At 48.9% G+C, this 15,254-nt stretch overlaps 1 long non-coding RNA gene and 2 other non-coding genes across 3 annotated transcripts in view; 1 reads left to right on the top strand and 2 right to left on the bottom strand.

Annotated features, from left to right (window-relative positions):
* Positions 1 to 15,254, top strand: part of LOC132213767 (uncharacterized) — a 42,206-nt gene that overhangs the window by 16,947 nt on the left and 10,005 nt on the right. The gene's annotated exons all lie outside the window — the stretch shown is intronic.
* On the bottom strand, positions 5,646 to 5,749 carry LOC132214019 (U6 spliceosomal RNA). The gene has a single exon (XR_009448124.1). It is a non-coding gene; the product is annotated as a U6 spliceosomal RNA (small nuclear RNA).
* Positions 8,543 to 8,745, bottom strand: LOC132214047 (small nucleolar RNA SNORA74). The gene has a single exon (XR_009448146.1). It is a non-coding gene; the product is annotated as a small nucleolar RNA SNORA74 (small nucleolar RNA).

Raw genomic sequence — 15,254 nt, 5'->3', positions numbered from 1 at the left:
GGGGAAGGGTCCAGGGCAGCCGCCACTCTGGCTCCAACAGGCCCCTGGTCCAGTCCTCTCTGAGTCATTCCCGTCCTGCGCACAGAGCAGTGCTAAGACTCACTGCCTTCAAGACAAATCAGCTCACCACCGTGCTGGTCACTGGTCAAGTTCTCAATTCTCTCCCCACTCAGCCCACTGCTGCTCTCTCTGGAGTCCGCAGATACTATTCTCTCTGAGACCATGGTTGACATCACTGGGTGGACAGCTGGCCATTGATCTGCTCCATCTCAATGGCTCCAGAATGATGTGTTTTCTTCTTTTGAGAAGAAGAAAAAAGAGCAAGAATATGGGTCTGGACAGCAAGTAGCCTTTCTGTAGAAATGCATGGACAGTGAGTTTTTACTCTTAGTACTTTGAAGTGCTATGTGGATTGGCATGAGGTACTTTCATTTTATTATTCTTTCTGGATGTTCTTCCTGAAGGTGACTGAGTTGGCTGGCTGCACAGGTAAAGGAACAAGAGGGTGAATGTGCTGCCCTGTGTGCCAAGTAGCAAGGAGTTTGTGCTGTTCTGCATTTCTGAGCCTCTCTCACCATGTGAATCAGCTCTGGCCAGAGGCAAGGATAGCCATGAGTGGCTGCTCCCAGGCCATCCTGACACCACTCGTCTGTCCGACCTCTACACCATTGAGCTGTGCTCATTGCCAGCTAAATCCACAAGCCAGGGGAGCCCTGGAGCCCTGAGTCACTGCGTGCAGAGGATGAGCTTTGGTGGCTCCCTGGCCCACATCATGGACCAAAAAGAGCAAGATTTTATGGGGTACAGACACTGAAAAGGCCTTCATGACAGCCCTACATTATTACCCTAATGGTACAGGTTTGGACGGACAATTACAAACTCCCTACTTGACCACAGAGTAAGTACCAAACCTTTAATGAGCGACACTCCGTCTCTCATCTACGTTTCACCCCTTAAAATAGGGATGTGTTGATTTCATCCACCAGCATTACTTCTTCCATCTCGCATTCAAGTTGACAGGAAAATTGGAGCCATCTAAGGAAGGAGAGAGCATATGAAGACAGGGTATTATTTTTAGTTCATTTTGAGCACCACTCTGTCGAGTACAAAGAGAAAAACTATTTATCTTTCCTGACCTTTAACAGGGCATAGGTATCTTTTCTACAGTTGAGATCTGTAGATGATTAAAAGGCACCTGCTTCCAAGGACAATGCTGCCTTCCTTCATCCTTGTCCTTGGGTTGCGTCACTCCTGGGACCTGTACCCAGGTCCCAACCAAGGCACGGAGAAGTGAATCTGCTCTGTCGACGAGACCCTGGCCCAGTGTTCCTGGAATGGCACAAAAGGCCCATCCTTGTCACTTGGTGGATGTGGTTTAATGAAGCAGAGGGTCACTGTGGGAGGATTGCACTACCTGTGTTGTGTTTTGTGAGATGGTTAAAAGGTTTGAAGCTCCCTTAAGAAACCAGGTGGCACAGTGAAGGAGCTGTTCCCCCGAGTGATCGCATTAGAGGTGGCTGAGACACAGCAGCTGTATTAAAAGCTGTGGAAGCTTCATGATGGGATGAGAACTTAGCTGTGTAGGTCACTGGTCTGGATGGTGGCCCTCAATCCCACTGACCACCAGTTCCTGTGGGCAATTCCTTATACTCAGCCCTGACCCCAAGTGGACCTGCTGGACCAGATTCCCTGGGGCAAGACAACCAAATCTGGTTGTCACCCCTTTTAGTTTTTAACCTTTTAAAAATATAATTGTAGATTCCATTATTTATAAGAGAGAACGCAGAGGTAGCCCATGGAATCTGACCTGGTTTCTCTCAATAATATCTTACAAAAATCTCACAGCCAGGATATTGACAATGACCCAACTGCCCATGTAGGGCCGATAGAAAACAGCTCTACCTGATTCTCCCACACCCAGGACAGAGCCTTCTATTTTTTTTTTTTTTTTGGTATATTATTATCACAGTAATATATACACAATGAAATTTACCATTTTAACTAGTTTTCAGAGCACAGTCCAGTGCTGTTAAGTGGTCCTTAACTTAACAATCATATTGTTGTGCTGCCGTTACCACCATCGGCTCCATCACTGTTCTCATCTTCTCCAACTGAAGCTCTGTCCCCACTAAACAACAACTCTGCATCCACTGCCCCATGACTGGTACCCTCCATCTGACCTCTATGACTCTGATGGCTCTAGGGACCTCATGTGAGTGGGATCACACACTATTTGTCCTTTTGTGACTGGCTTATTTCATTGAGCATCATGTCTTCAGGGTCCATCCAGGTTGTAGCATGTGCCACAATGGCCTATTTTTCTAAATTGAATATATTGGGGTGAGATTGGTAATGAAATCATGTAGCTTTCAGGTATACAGTTCTGTAATACATCACCTGTATGTTGAATTATGTATCTCACCTCCCTCCCCTCTTACCGCAGGTCAGGTCTCCTTCCATCACAATTTATCCTTTCTAAGCCCTCTTCTACACACACCCCTCTCTCTGTGATAATCACCAAACTGCTGTCTCTGTCTATAAGTCTTTTCTTTGCTTAATCCCTTCACCTTTTCCCCCTAGTCCCCCAACCTCCTCCCCTCTGACAGTATTCAGTCAGTTTTCTGCACCTATGAGTCTGTTTCTATTTTGATTGTAGTTTATTTTGTTCATTAGATTCCACATATAAGTGAAACCATAAGGAACTTGTATTTCTCTGACTGGCTTACTTCACTTCACTTAGCATAATACTCACCGGCTCCATCCATGCTGTTGTAAAAGGTAAGATTTCCTTCATTTCCTTTTTGTGTGTGTGGGTGAGTCGTATTCCGTTGTGTTAATGTACCACAGCCTTTTCTCCACTTATCTGCTGCTGGGCACTTGGGCTGCTGTGAAATCTTCGCTATTGTAAGTAATGCTGCAGTGAACATAGCATTGCATATATCCTTTCCGATCAGTGTTTCAGGTTTCTGCAGAGATATTCTCAGAAGTGGAAATGTTAGGTCATAAAGCAGTTCTATTTTTAATTTTTGAGGTATCTTCATACTGCTTACCACAGTGGTTGCACCAATCTGCATTCCCACCAAGAGTACACGAGAATTCTCTTTTCTCCACATTTGATGTTTATTCACCAGCACTTGATGTTTATTGATTTATTGATGATAGCCATTCTGACAGATGTGAGGTGATACCTCACTGTGACTTTAATTTCCATTTCTGTAATGACTAGTGATGCTCAGCATCTTTTTGTGTAATAATCATCTGCAGGTCCTCGCTGGAGAGGTGTCTGTTTAGGTTCTTTGCTCATTTTTAAATTGGATTGTTTAATTTTGTTATGATGTTGAGTTTTTTAAGTTCTTCATAAATTTTGGATATTAAACCCTTATCAGATGTATCATTGGCAAATATGTTCTCCCCTTCAGTGGGTTGTCTTTTCATTTTCTTGGTGGTTTCCTTTGCTGTGCAATAACTTTTTAGATTGATGTAGTCCCATTTGTTTAGTTTTTCTTTTGCTTCTGTTGCCCAAATAGATATATCAGAATAAAAAATATTTCTATGAAAATTTATTGCCTTTATTTTCTTCTAGAAGTTTTACGGTTTCAAATGTCACTTTCAAGTTTTTAATCCATTCTGCGTTTATTCTTTCTTCTTTCTTCATGATCTTTATTATGTTCAGATGAATTCCCTTTATTCACATTTCACTGAGAGTTGTTATAATGAATAGGTGTTGTGTTTGGTGAATGCTTTCTGCGTCTATTGTTGTAATCATGTGAATTTGATTCTTTATTTTGTTTACGATGTATCATGTTTTTTATGTGTAGATACTGTACCAAGCTTGCATCCCTGGAATAAATCCCACTTCATCCTGATGTGTAATCTTTTAAATGTATTACTGGATCCAGTTTGCCAATATTTTGTTGAGGATTTTAGCATCTACATTCATCAGGGATATTAGCCTATAATTTTTTTTCTTTATAAAGTCTTATTCTGGTTTGGGATTAGGAGAATGCTGGATGCATAAAATGAGCTTGGGAGGCTTCCCCTGTCTTGAGTGTTTCGGATGAGTTTGAGGAGAACAGGTCCTAGTTCTTCTCTGACTGTTTGATGAAATGCACTGGGAAGCCATCCAGTCCAGCACCTGCGTTTGTTGAGAAGTTATTTTTTCTTTTAATTCTCACCTAGTATATACTGTCCAATGAATTTTTTTTAGAGATGTGGGAGGGAGGGAGGGAGGTAAGAAGGGAGAAAGAGAGGGGAGAGAGAGAGAGAGAGAGAGAGAGAGAGAGAGAGAGAGAGAGAGACAGACATCAGTGTGAGACACACACATCAAATGGTTGTCTCACACACACATACACCTCAACAGGTGGCAGGGGTGAACCTGCAACCCAGGTACATGCCTTTGACTGGGAATCGAACGCATGATCCTTTGTTCCGTGGACCACATCTCTAACCACTGACACACAATGGCCTGAGCTTCATTGATCTCATGTTTGTTTTTTACTGCTTTGTTTATTTCTGCTCTGATCTTTATTATTTTCTTTATTCTTCTCACTGTATGGTGTCTTTGTTTTTCTTTTGCACTAGTTCCTCTAAGTGTCAAGTTAGATGATGTATTTCAGATTTTTCTTGTTTCTTGAGGTAGGCCTGTAATGTTAGGAATTTTCCTCTTAGGACTGCTTATCCTGTGCTCCATAGCGTTAGGATTGTTGTGTTCTCATTTCCATGTGTTTCAAGGTATTATTTCATTATTTCCTTGATCTCATTGTAATCTATTCATTGTTTAGTAACATGTTAATTAGCCTCCAAGACTTTCTGTGTTTTATAGTTTTTTCTTTTTCTTTTTTCTTTTTAATCCTATAATTACTAATTTTTATTGTGGTCAAATAAATATAAGATTTAGAGTTTTAACCACATTTAAGTATACATCAAGTATATTGACATGCAATTCTCACCACCATGTATCCCCAAATTTTTATTTATTCATTTTTGCTTTTCATTGCTTTTATCTCTGTTAATAAATTTATTAGGGCATGGGTGGTTTTAGGTGTGTACAATTCAGTAATAGATCACTTGTAGGTCAGTTTTTTCTAATTGACTTCTAGTTTTATACAGTTATGATCAGAAAAGATTCTTGATATGATTTCAATCTTCTTAAATTTACTGAGACTGTTTTTGTGCCCTAACATGTGGTCTATCTAGATAATGTTGCACGTCCACTTAAAAAGCATGTATATTCTACTGCTTCAGGGTGAAAATGCTCTGAAGATACCAATTAAATCCATTTGATCTATTGTGTTATTTCAGTCCACTCTTTTTTTTTTTTAAAGACTAGGTGTGAGGCCGCCCTGTGCAAGGGTGAGGCAGCGCACAAGTCTTCCCCCCCACCTCCTCCCTCCCCCCCAGCCCCCGCCCATCTCCCTCCCCCCCCAGCCCCTGCCCGTCTCCCTCCGCCCCCACCCACAGGGACCCCAGCCCAGGAGGAGGTCAGGGCCCAAGTCTCCCCCCAGCCTTCTCCCTACCCCCCCAGCCCCCGCCCATCTCCCTCCCCCCCCAGCCCCCGCCCATCTCCCTCCACCCCCACCCGCAGAGGCCCCAGCCCAGGGGAGCCAGGGGAGCCTAGGGGAGCCAGGGGAGCATGTCACACGCTAGGGGGAAGGGAACGCTTCACTGATTTGAGTGTCACCCTTGCGCAGGGGCCACCCTAATCTCCTCTGCATCATTCCAGCTTTACTATATGTGCTGCTGCTGCTGCTGCTGCTGCTGCTGCTGCTGCAGAGTCCAGCACCAGGCCACTCTTTGCTTCTTGATTTTCTGTGCGGAAGATCCAGCCATTGATGCCAGTGGGATTGTTCAAATCCCCTACTACGTCTGTATTATTGTTGAACTCTCCATTTATGTACATCAGGATTTGATTTACACATTTACTTCCTCTCATGTTGAAGAAATACATGTTTGCAAGGGTTATATCCTCTTGTTGGATTGCTCTCTTTATCATTCTGTGGTGTCCATTCTTATCGCTCAATATAGCCTTTGTTTTAAAGTCTATTTTGTCAGCTCTAGGTTTACCTCCCCGGCTTATTTTTCATTTGTATTTGCATGAAATACCTTTTGCCATCCCCTTGCTTTTTGTCTGTATATCTTTCATTCTGAGATAGGTCTCTTGTTGACTGCATATATATGGTTCTTGATTTCTTATCGATTCAGCTACCATGTCTTTTCATTGCAGCAGTCAAGCCACTTACATTTAAAGTGATTATTTGTAGATGTTTTATTCTTTTAACTCTGTTTCCCTTTTATTCCTTCTTGATAGTTCTTATACTAATGGTTTGGTGGTAACACACTTCTTTTGCTGTTTCTTGTCTGGGAAGCTATTTCTCCATCAATTTTAAATGACAGCCTTGCTGGGTAAAGTAGTCTTGGTTGAAGGTCCTAGCTTGTCATTATTTTGAATATTTTGTGCCAATCCCTACTGGCCTGGTATGTTTTTGTAGAGAAATAAGCTGACAATCTTATGGGAGCTCCCTTGTAGGTAACTGACCGTCTTTCTTTTGTTGCTTTTAAGATGTCCTGTCTTTAATCTTTGTCATTTTCATGATGATGTGTCCTGGTGTCAAGCCTTTTTGGGTTCATCTTGTTTGGGACTCTGTGCTTCCTGGACGTGTGTCTCTTCCTTCACCATGTTAGGGAAGTGTTCGGTCATTATTTCTTTTAATATGGTGTAGTCCCTTAACCTTTCTTTTGTCCTTGTACTCCTATAATGTGGTTGTTGTTAATGTTTCATGTTGTCCCAAAAGGCCCTAAACAGTCCTCATTTTTAAAAGTTCTCTTTTCTTTTTGCTGTTTTTGTCTTCTGTGACGTTGTCTTTCAGATCACTAATTTGATTCCCTCCTTAATCAAATTATTTATTTTCTCTAGTGTATTCTTGATTTCAAAGATTTTACTCTTTATTTCTGACTGGATCTTTTATATGGCTTAAATGTTCTTTTTCATGCCTACTATCAGTTTTCAAGTTCCCACTGATTTCATCCATTTTTCACCTAACTTCAATTAACTATCTGGAATATTTCTTGCCTCACTTTGTTTAGCATTTTTTCTGGATGTGTCCCCTGTTCTTAAATTTGGGGCATGTTTCTTTGCATTTTGGCTGCCTCTGTGTGTTTGTTTCTTTGTATTAAACTCCAGGTCTTGGTAGTGTGGCTTCGTGTAGTAGGAGTCCTGTGGAACCCAGTGGCAATTTCTTCTTGATGATCTGAGTTGAGTGCTCCAGGGATGTCCCGTGTGTGTTATGTGAACCTTCCTGTGGCAGTTGATTCTTGATGGCTGTTGGCCCATTCATGTAGTGATTCGATGCTCAGGCTAGTTGGCTGTGACCACAGTGTACCCTGCCTACAGTGTAGTGTATGAGCTGCTGACAGGTGTTGACCACGTGGAGCGCAATTCATCTCAGCGGGGTCTGGTGCCTGCCTAGATCGGTACGTGCCTAGATCTCTCTTTGGATATGCCGCTTCTGAGGCTAATTGTATCCTTCTCTGATGTGCTCTGAAGCTGGCTATCGGCTTGTTGGTCCTGGGGCTTCCTGGGAGGGACTCTGGTGCTGAACAATGTCAAATGCTTGATGTGGCTCTCCCAGGGCAATCTCTTTGCATCTACAAAGCAATTCACAATTTGTGACAGCCTCTGCTGAGGCCCAGTGAGCACAGGAAGGTCCAAGCAGGGCACCAAAGCTGGCTTTGACTAGCATTGAGCCTGGGGACAGGTCAGCAAAAGTCCCAGAGCACACCATGTTCTGCCTCCCTGTCTGCCGCCATCTGCCGGGTGCCTGTTTGTCTCAGTTAATGAAAGAGTCTCTGGAAGCACTCAAGTTGCATGAGGTAGGTTCTCAGGGAGTCCCCAGGTAGAGGTGAGTGGTGCTCACCAGATGGATGCAGGTTCAAGCTCAGTGTCAGTGTTGGGTCTGAGGCCACTCAGCAAATGTCCCAGGGTATACCACGTCCAGCTGCCACCCGCTGGGTCCTCACACATCCTTGAGCAGTGTACAGAAGACGCAGACCTGGCATTGTTTGTAGGAGGAGAATGAAAAAGTCAAAAGAGGCTGCTTCCCAGGATTGAAGGTGTCTGGAATCTGTAGTCTGAGATCAGCCGTGTGAGCTTAAGGGCTTTGCAGAAGGTCTGAAGGTCTGTGGATTCTCAAAGGCCAGAGAGCTGCTTCCTGTTGTAGATGACTCATGGATCCCCACAGGGGAGCGAGAGCATGGTGGGATCATGCAGGTGCAATCCAGCCATCACGTAGTGAAAAGTAGAGTCCCCTCATGGGTGGCTGATTTCTGCAGATTCATCCCTCCATTTCTGTCCTAAGAGAACTGGAGCTCTCTCCAGAATTCCGACCATATGCATGCTCACTGGCTTCCTGGGCAGCACTGTCCCTGCCTTCTTTCCTCAAGGCTGGGTGAGCCAGGCTGGCTGGAGTGTAGGGAAGGGAGGATAGAGGTCCGTTTGGAGGGTTGAAATGCTGTGAGAACTTTTAAGGCTTAAATTTATTTTCTGTGTGTCTGCTCCCACACTATAACTAAGCAGCCAAAGTGATGCTTAGCTCACTCTCAAGGAAGCACAGTTCTGCCCTGCACCAGTGCCACACATCACCAGAGCAGTGAAGGGAGCTATTGGAGGAAGAGGACAGGGCATTCCTCTCCCAGCAGTGTAACACCCTCACAGGCATGATTCTGTCTGGAGAGCTGACCCCTGCTGGAGCACTTAAGGCTTTTAGGCACAGAGTGTAATGATCTGATTTATATTTTTTAAAGATCACTCTGATTTGCATTTTCATTTTTATTAAGAATTACTTCATTAATTTTTTTTCAATTAGGGATGACATTCAATATTAGTTTCAAGTGTACAAAATAGTGGTTAGACATTTATATAACATATAAAAGCATCTCCTGATAAGTCTAGCATGGGATATCTTTGAAAAGGTTATTAATCCTATTCACGAGGGCTCCATTCTCATAACCTAATCAACCTCAAAAGACCCACCTTTTATTTATTTTTAATCAACCTTATTTGGGTGACATTCATTAATAAAATTACATAGGTCAGGTGTGCAATTATATAATGCATCATTTGTATATCGAATTGTGTGCTCACTGGCTTCAGGTCAAGTCTCCTTCTATCACCATTTCTCCCCCCTATGCCCTCTTCTCCCTCCCCTACCTTTCACCCACCAACCTTACCCCCTACTCCCCACACGCCACCCCCACCTGCCACCCCGCACCCCACACCCCCAGCCCCCACCTGCCTCACCACATCCCCAATGCACAGCCCCCATCTGCCACCCCCAACTCCCCTCCCGCCAGCTCTCATCCCCCAACACTACCCCTCACCCCACCTCCCACTCTTACCCCCAACCCTACCCCCCACCGCCCCCCCCATCACGCACCCCACACCCCACACCTCCCATCCTCCACCCCCAACTTCCCAGCCCCCACCCCCCACCCCCCCACCCCCCACCCCCCTTCCCCTGCTTGTGATTTGACATTTGAAATGATATTTGAGATGTGTCTTGAGAGCACGGGTAGGATTTAGACAGATGAAGAAGGTGAGAATATGCTTCAGGTACAGAGAGTGGACATTTGGCCTGGAGGCAGGAGAGATGAACACTGGACAGACCAGAGCATATGCCCCTCAGATGCCTGTGAGTGAGGGGTCAGGGCAGGGAAACAGAAGACCCTGCATGGAGGGAAAGGGCAGAGGGATAAGGGGACCAACCACAGAGTGGTCAGAGCAGGAGAGACAGCAGCCCCTCCATGGGAAGGCAGGGCAGCAGGGTCAGGGGACCAGGGGAGGGGCCGATGGACAGGTATGAGAGGGAATGCTGCCAAGGGGCAGGGCTGGGGGCAAGGGCTCCACCATGGGGAACAGGGAACTCTCCATGTAGGGGTCTGTTTCCCCTGTTACCTATCTCTATTCCCATGTCCCCCCTTCCCTGGTCCCTCCATGGATGGTGCCCTAACCCCCCTATCTTGCTTGGACTATGTGGGGTCCTTTGTCCTCCCTGCCCTGCTACCTCCCTGGATGATGCCCTCTCCCCCCTGCCCTGCCATCTATTTCAGGACTTGTGCTAAAATCCTTGCTGTCTCAAAGTAGGATTCCCTATCCCCCCAGCCTCTCCTCTCCATGGAGGGTTCCCTGTTCCCTCTCATGCATGCCCTGTCCCTCCATGTAGGATTCTGTCTCCTCCCTGCCCTTCTCCCTCAAACTGGGGCTCCCTTTCTCCACTGCTTGCCCCCTCAAAGTGAGGTTCTCTGTCCCCCTGCCGTGCCCCCTCCATGAAGGAAACTTTCCTCCCTGACCCTCCCCCTCAAAGTGGGGTTCTCTACACCCCTGCCACGCCCCATCCATGGAGGGTACCTTCTCCTCCCTGCCTCTCCCCCTAAAGTTGGGATCCCTGTCCCCCTGCCCTGCTCCCTCAATGGATAGTTCTGTCTCCTCTGTGCCCTGCTCTCTCAAAGTGAGGTTCCCTTTCCTCCTGCCCTACCCTCTGCATTCGAATTACCTGTCCAACTGCCCTGCCCCCTCCCCATAGAGGGTTCCTGGTCTCCCCTCTCCTCCCTGCCCTTCCCCTATCATTGGGGTTCCCTTCCTTCCTGTCCTCCCCACTGCATGGAGGGTTTCCTGTACCCACTATCCCATCCCTGCAAGTGCAGTTCCTGTCCCCCAGGTCTAAATCCTTTCTGAAGGTTTCCCTGTCCCCCTGCCCTGCCCCCTCCATGAAGGTTTCCCTGTCTCCTGCCCTCCACCCTCTATGGAGAGTCCCCTCTCCTCCCTGCCCTGTCCCCTCCATGGAGTGTGCCCTCTCCCCCCTGCCCTGTCGCATCCATGGAGGGTTTCCTGTTCCTCTGCTCTGCCGCCTCCAAGGAGGGTCCCCTCTACTCCCTGTCTGACCCATCCCTGTTGGGTTCCCTGGCCAGCCCCACCCCTCGAGCCCTGCCACCTCCATGGAGGGTTCCCTGCCCCACCTGTTCTGTAGCCTCCATGGAGGTTTCCCTGTCACCACTGCCCTGCCCCCTCCCTGGAGGGTCCCCTCTCCTCCGTGCCCAGTCCACTCCAAGGAGTATGCCCTCTCCCCCCTGCCCTGTCCCATCCACGGAGGGTTCCCTTTTCCTCTGCTCTTCCCTCTCCATGGAGGGTGCCTTCTCCTCCCTGCCTTGTCCTCTCCAAGGAGAGTCCCCTCTCCTCTCTGCCCAGTCCACTCCATGAAGGTCCCCACTTTCCCTGCCCTCCCTCCTCCATGGAGAGTCCCCTCTCCTCTCTGACAAGCCAATCCTTGGAGGGTCCCATGTTGCCAGTCCCCACTGCCCTGCCCCATCAATGGAGAGTTCCCTGTTCCCCAAACCCCCTGCCCTTCCCCCTCCATATAGAGCACCCATGCCCACTATCCTTCCCTTCCTTGGAGGGTCCTTTCTCCTCCCTGCCCTGTTACCTCCACGGAGGGTCCCATCTCCTCTTTAGCTATAACCTCCATGGAGGGTCTCTTCACTCTCTGTCCTCTTCCCTCCATGGTGGGTCCCCTGCTCCACTGCCCTGTCTCCTGCATGAAGGGCCCCCACTTCCCCTGCCCTCCCTTCTTCAGGCAGTGTCCCCTCTCCTCCCTGCCCAGCCCATCCTTAGAGGGTTCCCTGTATCCCTTCCCCATAGCCCTGCCCCCTCCATGGAGGGTCCCCTATTCTCCCTTCCCTGTCCCCTACGCTCCCCGCTCCATGGAGGGTACCTTCTCCTCCTTGACCCATCTCCTCCATGGAGGTTCCCATCTCCTCCCTGCCCTTCCTCTCCCTGGAAGGATCCTTCTACTCCCTGATCTGTCCCCTTTATTGAGGGTCCCTTCTCCTCCATGGCATGTCCCCTCCATGGAATGTCCCCTCTCCTCCCTGCCCTGTCCCCTCCATGGAGGGGTCCCCTCTCCTCCCTGTCTGGCCCATCACTGTAGGTTTTCCTTTCCCCGTCTCTGCCCTCTCCTCCCTGCCCTGTACCCTCCATGGATGGATCCTTCTCCTCCATGACCCATGCCCTCCGTGGAGGGTCCCTACTCCTCCCTACCTGTCCCCTCCATGGAGGGTTCCCATAACCCTACTGTCCCCCTGCATGGAGAGTACCTTCTCCTCCGTGACCCGTCCCCTCCATGGAGGTTCCCATCTCCTCCCTGTCTTGTCCCCTCCATGGAGGGTCCTCTCTCCTCCCTGTCTGTCCCCTCCATGGAGAGTTCCCATCACCCTAACAGTCCCCCCTGCATGGAGGGTCCCAACTCCTCCCTGCCCTTCTCCATCATGGAGGGTCCCCTCTCCTCCCTGCCCTTCCCCTCCATGGAGGTATCCTTCTCCTCCCTGACCCATCCCCTCTATTGACAGTCCCCGCTCCTCCTTGCCTGTTCCCTCCATGGAGGGACCCCTCTACTGCCTACGTGTCCTGGAAAGGAGGGTCCCCTCTTCTCCTGGCCCATCACCTCCATGGAGTTTCCCCTCACACCCATGCCTGTCCCCTCCATGGAAGGTTCCCTGTCCCCACTGCCCTGCACCCTCCATGGAAGGTCCCTTCTTCTCCCTACCCTTGCCGCCTCCATGGAGGGTCCCATCTCCTCCCTGCCCTCACCCCTCCATGGAGGGTCCACTCTCCTCTCTACCTGTCCCTTCCATGGAAGGTTCCCCACTGCCCTGCACCCTCCATGGAGGGTCCCATTTCATCCCTGCCCTTTTCCCTCCATGGAGGATCCTCACTCCTCCCTGCCTGACACCTCCATGGAGGGTCCCCTCTCCTCCCTGCCTGTCACGTCCATGGAGGGTCCCCCTTCTCCCTGCCTGTCCCCTCAATGGAGGGTTCCCTTTCCCCATGGCCCTGTCCCCTCCATGGAGGGTCCCCTCTCCTCCCGGCCTGTCCCTCCATGGAGGATTCCCTGTCCCCACTGCCCTGCATCCTCCATGGAAGGTCCCTTCTTCTCCCTACCCTCTCCCCTCCATGGAGGGTCCCCTCTCCTCCCTTCCTTTCCCCTCAATGGAGGGTTCTCTCTCCCCCCTTCCTGTCCCCTCCATGGAGGGTCCCCTCTCCTCCCTGCCCTCTCCCCTCCATTGAGGGTCTCCTCTCCTCCCTACCTGTCCCCTACATGGAGGGTCCCCTTTCCTCCATGCCCTCTCCCCTCCATGGAGGGTCCCTTCTCCTCCCTTCCTTTCCCCTCCATGGAGGGTCCTCTCTCCTCCCTGCCCTGCCCTCTCCATGGAGGTTTCACTGCCTCTCCTACCCTGCCCCCTCCATGGAAGGACCCCTTTCCCCTGCCCTGCCCCATCCATGCAGGGTCTTCTGTTTCCCTGCCTGTTCCCATCACTCACAGGCTCTGAGAGGCATGTGCTCTGGTCCCCAGTGTTCATCTGTCCTGCCTCCAGGCCGTGTCCACTGTCTGCACATGAAGCACATCTCACCGTCTTCATCTGCCCAAATCCTCCCGGGCTCTCAGGATACATGTCAAATATCATTTCAAATGTCAAATCACCGAGTGATCTTTAAAAAATATAAATCAGATCCCCCTATTCTCGTGCCTAAAAGCCTTCCTGCTGTGATAGCAATTTCAACCCACACTAGGGCCCTCTATGTCCCCCCCCGACCCCCCGCTCTCTGCTGTTCCCATCCAGCCTGGCTGTCCTTGCCCTGGGGCACTGCCTCTCCTTTTGGGGTGGCTTCCCCAAGTCTCCATGGCGCCAGCTCTGTCTCAACAGCCATGTCTCAGTTTAAACATGTTGGGGAGCCCTTTCCTGAGCCTGCTAGGGAGTCACTCTGCTCTGAAGCCCCCATGTAGCCAGCCCTATGGTATATCACCTGGCAGTAGGTCACAATACTAACAGAGGTCAGAATGGTAAGACAGGTCATAGAGGTAACCTAGCCACCATGCCAGGCCAGCCATGTGGGCCAACCTCTCAAGTTTTCTGGTGGTGGTGTTGTTAAAAATCAGTGAATAAACATTTATTGACCCCAACATACCAAAGGCCCTCTACAGAAACCACAGGAGGTTTGGCTCTCCTGGGTCCTGGCCCTCAGTAACTAGGTGTTCTTCAAAGTGAAAACTGGGTGGGAGGGTGGGTCAGAGAAGCCAGGGAGGGACTCCACTTGAGTTGCTGTCTTTGAGGCTGGAGGAAGGGATCAAAGGCCAAGATTTTGGGGAGCCCCAGGAAGCTGGGAGTGGCTTTGGCAGGGACACAGAAGGGAACTGTGCCATAAGGAATGGATTCTGCACCTCCCCATGTGCAGGACCCTGAGGCCTCCTGGGAGGAGGGCAACCCAATGAACCACCTCAGGTTTCTGACCCACAGCACCTGGGATCCCACACTTTGTCCTGTGAACCACTGCGTTTAAGGTCATAGGTCAGGGCACCAATAGAAATCTTTTGTGTCCCTGTGGCTCCCTAGTCATATAAGCTAAGTCTATTTTCTTCATGGCTCTTCCTATCTCCTGAAATAAAGTGTGGCCTTGGTTCTTGTTCACCTGTCTGTCTCTGAGGCCCTCTCAGCCCCTGAAAGGTGACCTGTGAAGGCCAAGCCCCCAAGACCCAGGTAGACAGCACACACTTGCTGAATGATTTCCTGAGCAAAGAGCTCTTTTCGGATTTCATATATTTTCTATTTGTAATAAACCTGATTCATTAACATGTACATACATATGATATCTTCATCCTCTTTAGGACATCCCACATAGATTCATGAATTTTTAAATTATCTTAATTTTTTGGTCAAAACCCGCGTCTCAATTTCTTGTTCAGAAATGCAGTAGCTGCTTTATGTCCTGCCTCGGGGAGGAGAGGGTTCTGACTGCAGACCAGGTTCACACCAGGATGTTGCTCCTGTTCCTGGTCCTTCACAGGCCAGTCCTTTGGCCTCTGGTGGCCAGTTGACCCATGATGCGCCCTTACACCTCATCTCCTGTTCACCAGCCTGGTGTTGCTTCCTGCGTTGGTCACAAGGTGCAATATACAGATCCTGTCACATAGAACCCACACCTGAAACCTATATGTTTTTGTTGACCAATGTCACCCCAATGGATTTAATAAATAAAAACATTTTTTTAAAAAACACACATTAGTTATTTTGCAGATTGAAACTGGTTCAGGGAGATGAAGTGACTGGTCTGAGGTTCCCCAATATTCCCACTGCCCATGATTCTGAATGCCCAGCACTTTCTTGTCTTTCTCCCATTAGACTTCAAAGGCCCTGCCTTTTAAAAATCC

Source organism: Myotis daubentonii, chromosome 12 (assembly GCF_963259705.1).
Source record: "Myotis daubentonii chromosome 12, mMyoDau2.1, whole genome shotgun sequence".
In the NCBI taxonomy this organism is placed as follows: Eukaryota; Metazoa; Chordata; class Mammalia; order Chiroptera; family Vespertilionidae; genus Myotis; species Myotis daubentonii.
The sequence above is the reverse complement of the archived record's forward strand: the minus strand, read 5'-3'. Positions and strand labels throughout refer to the sequence as shown.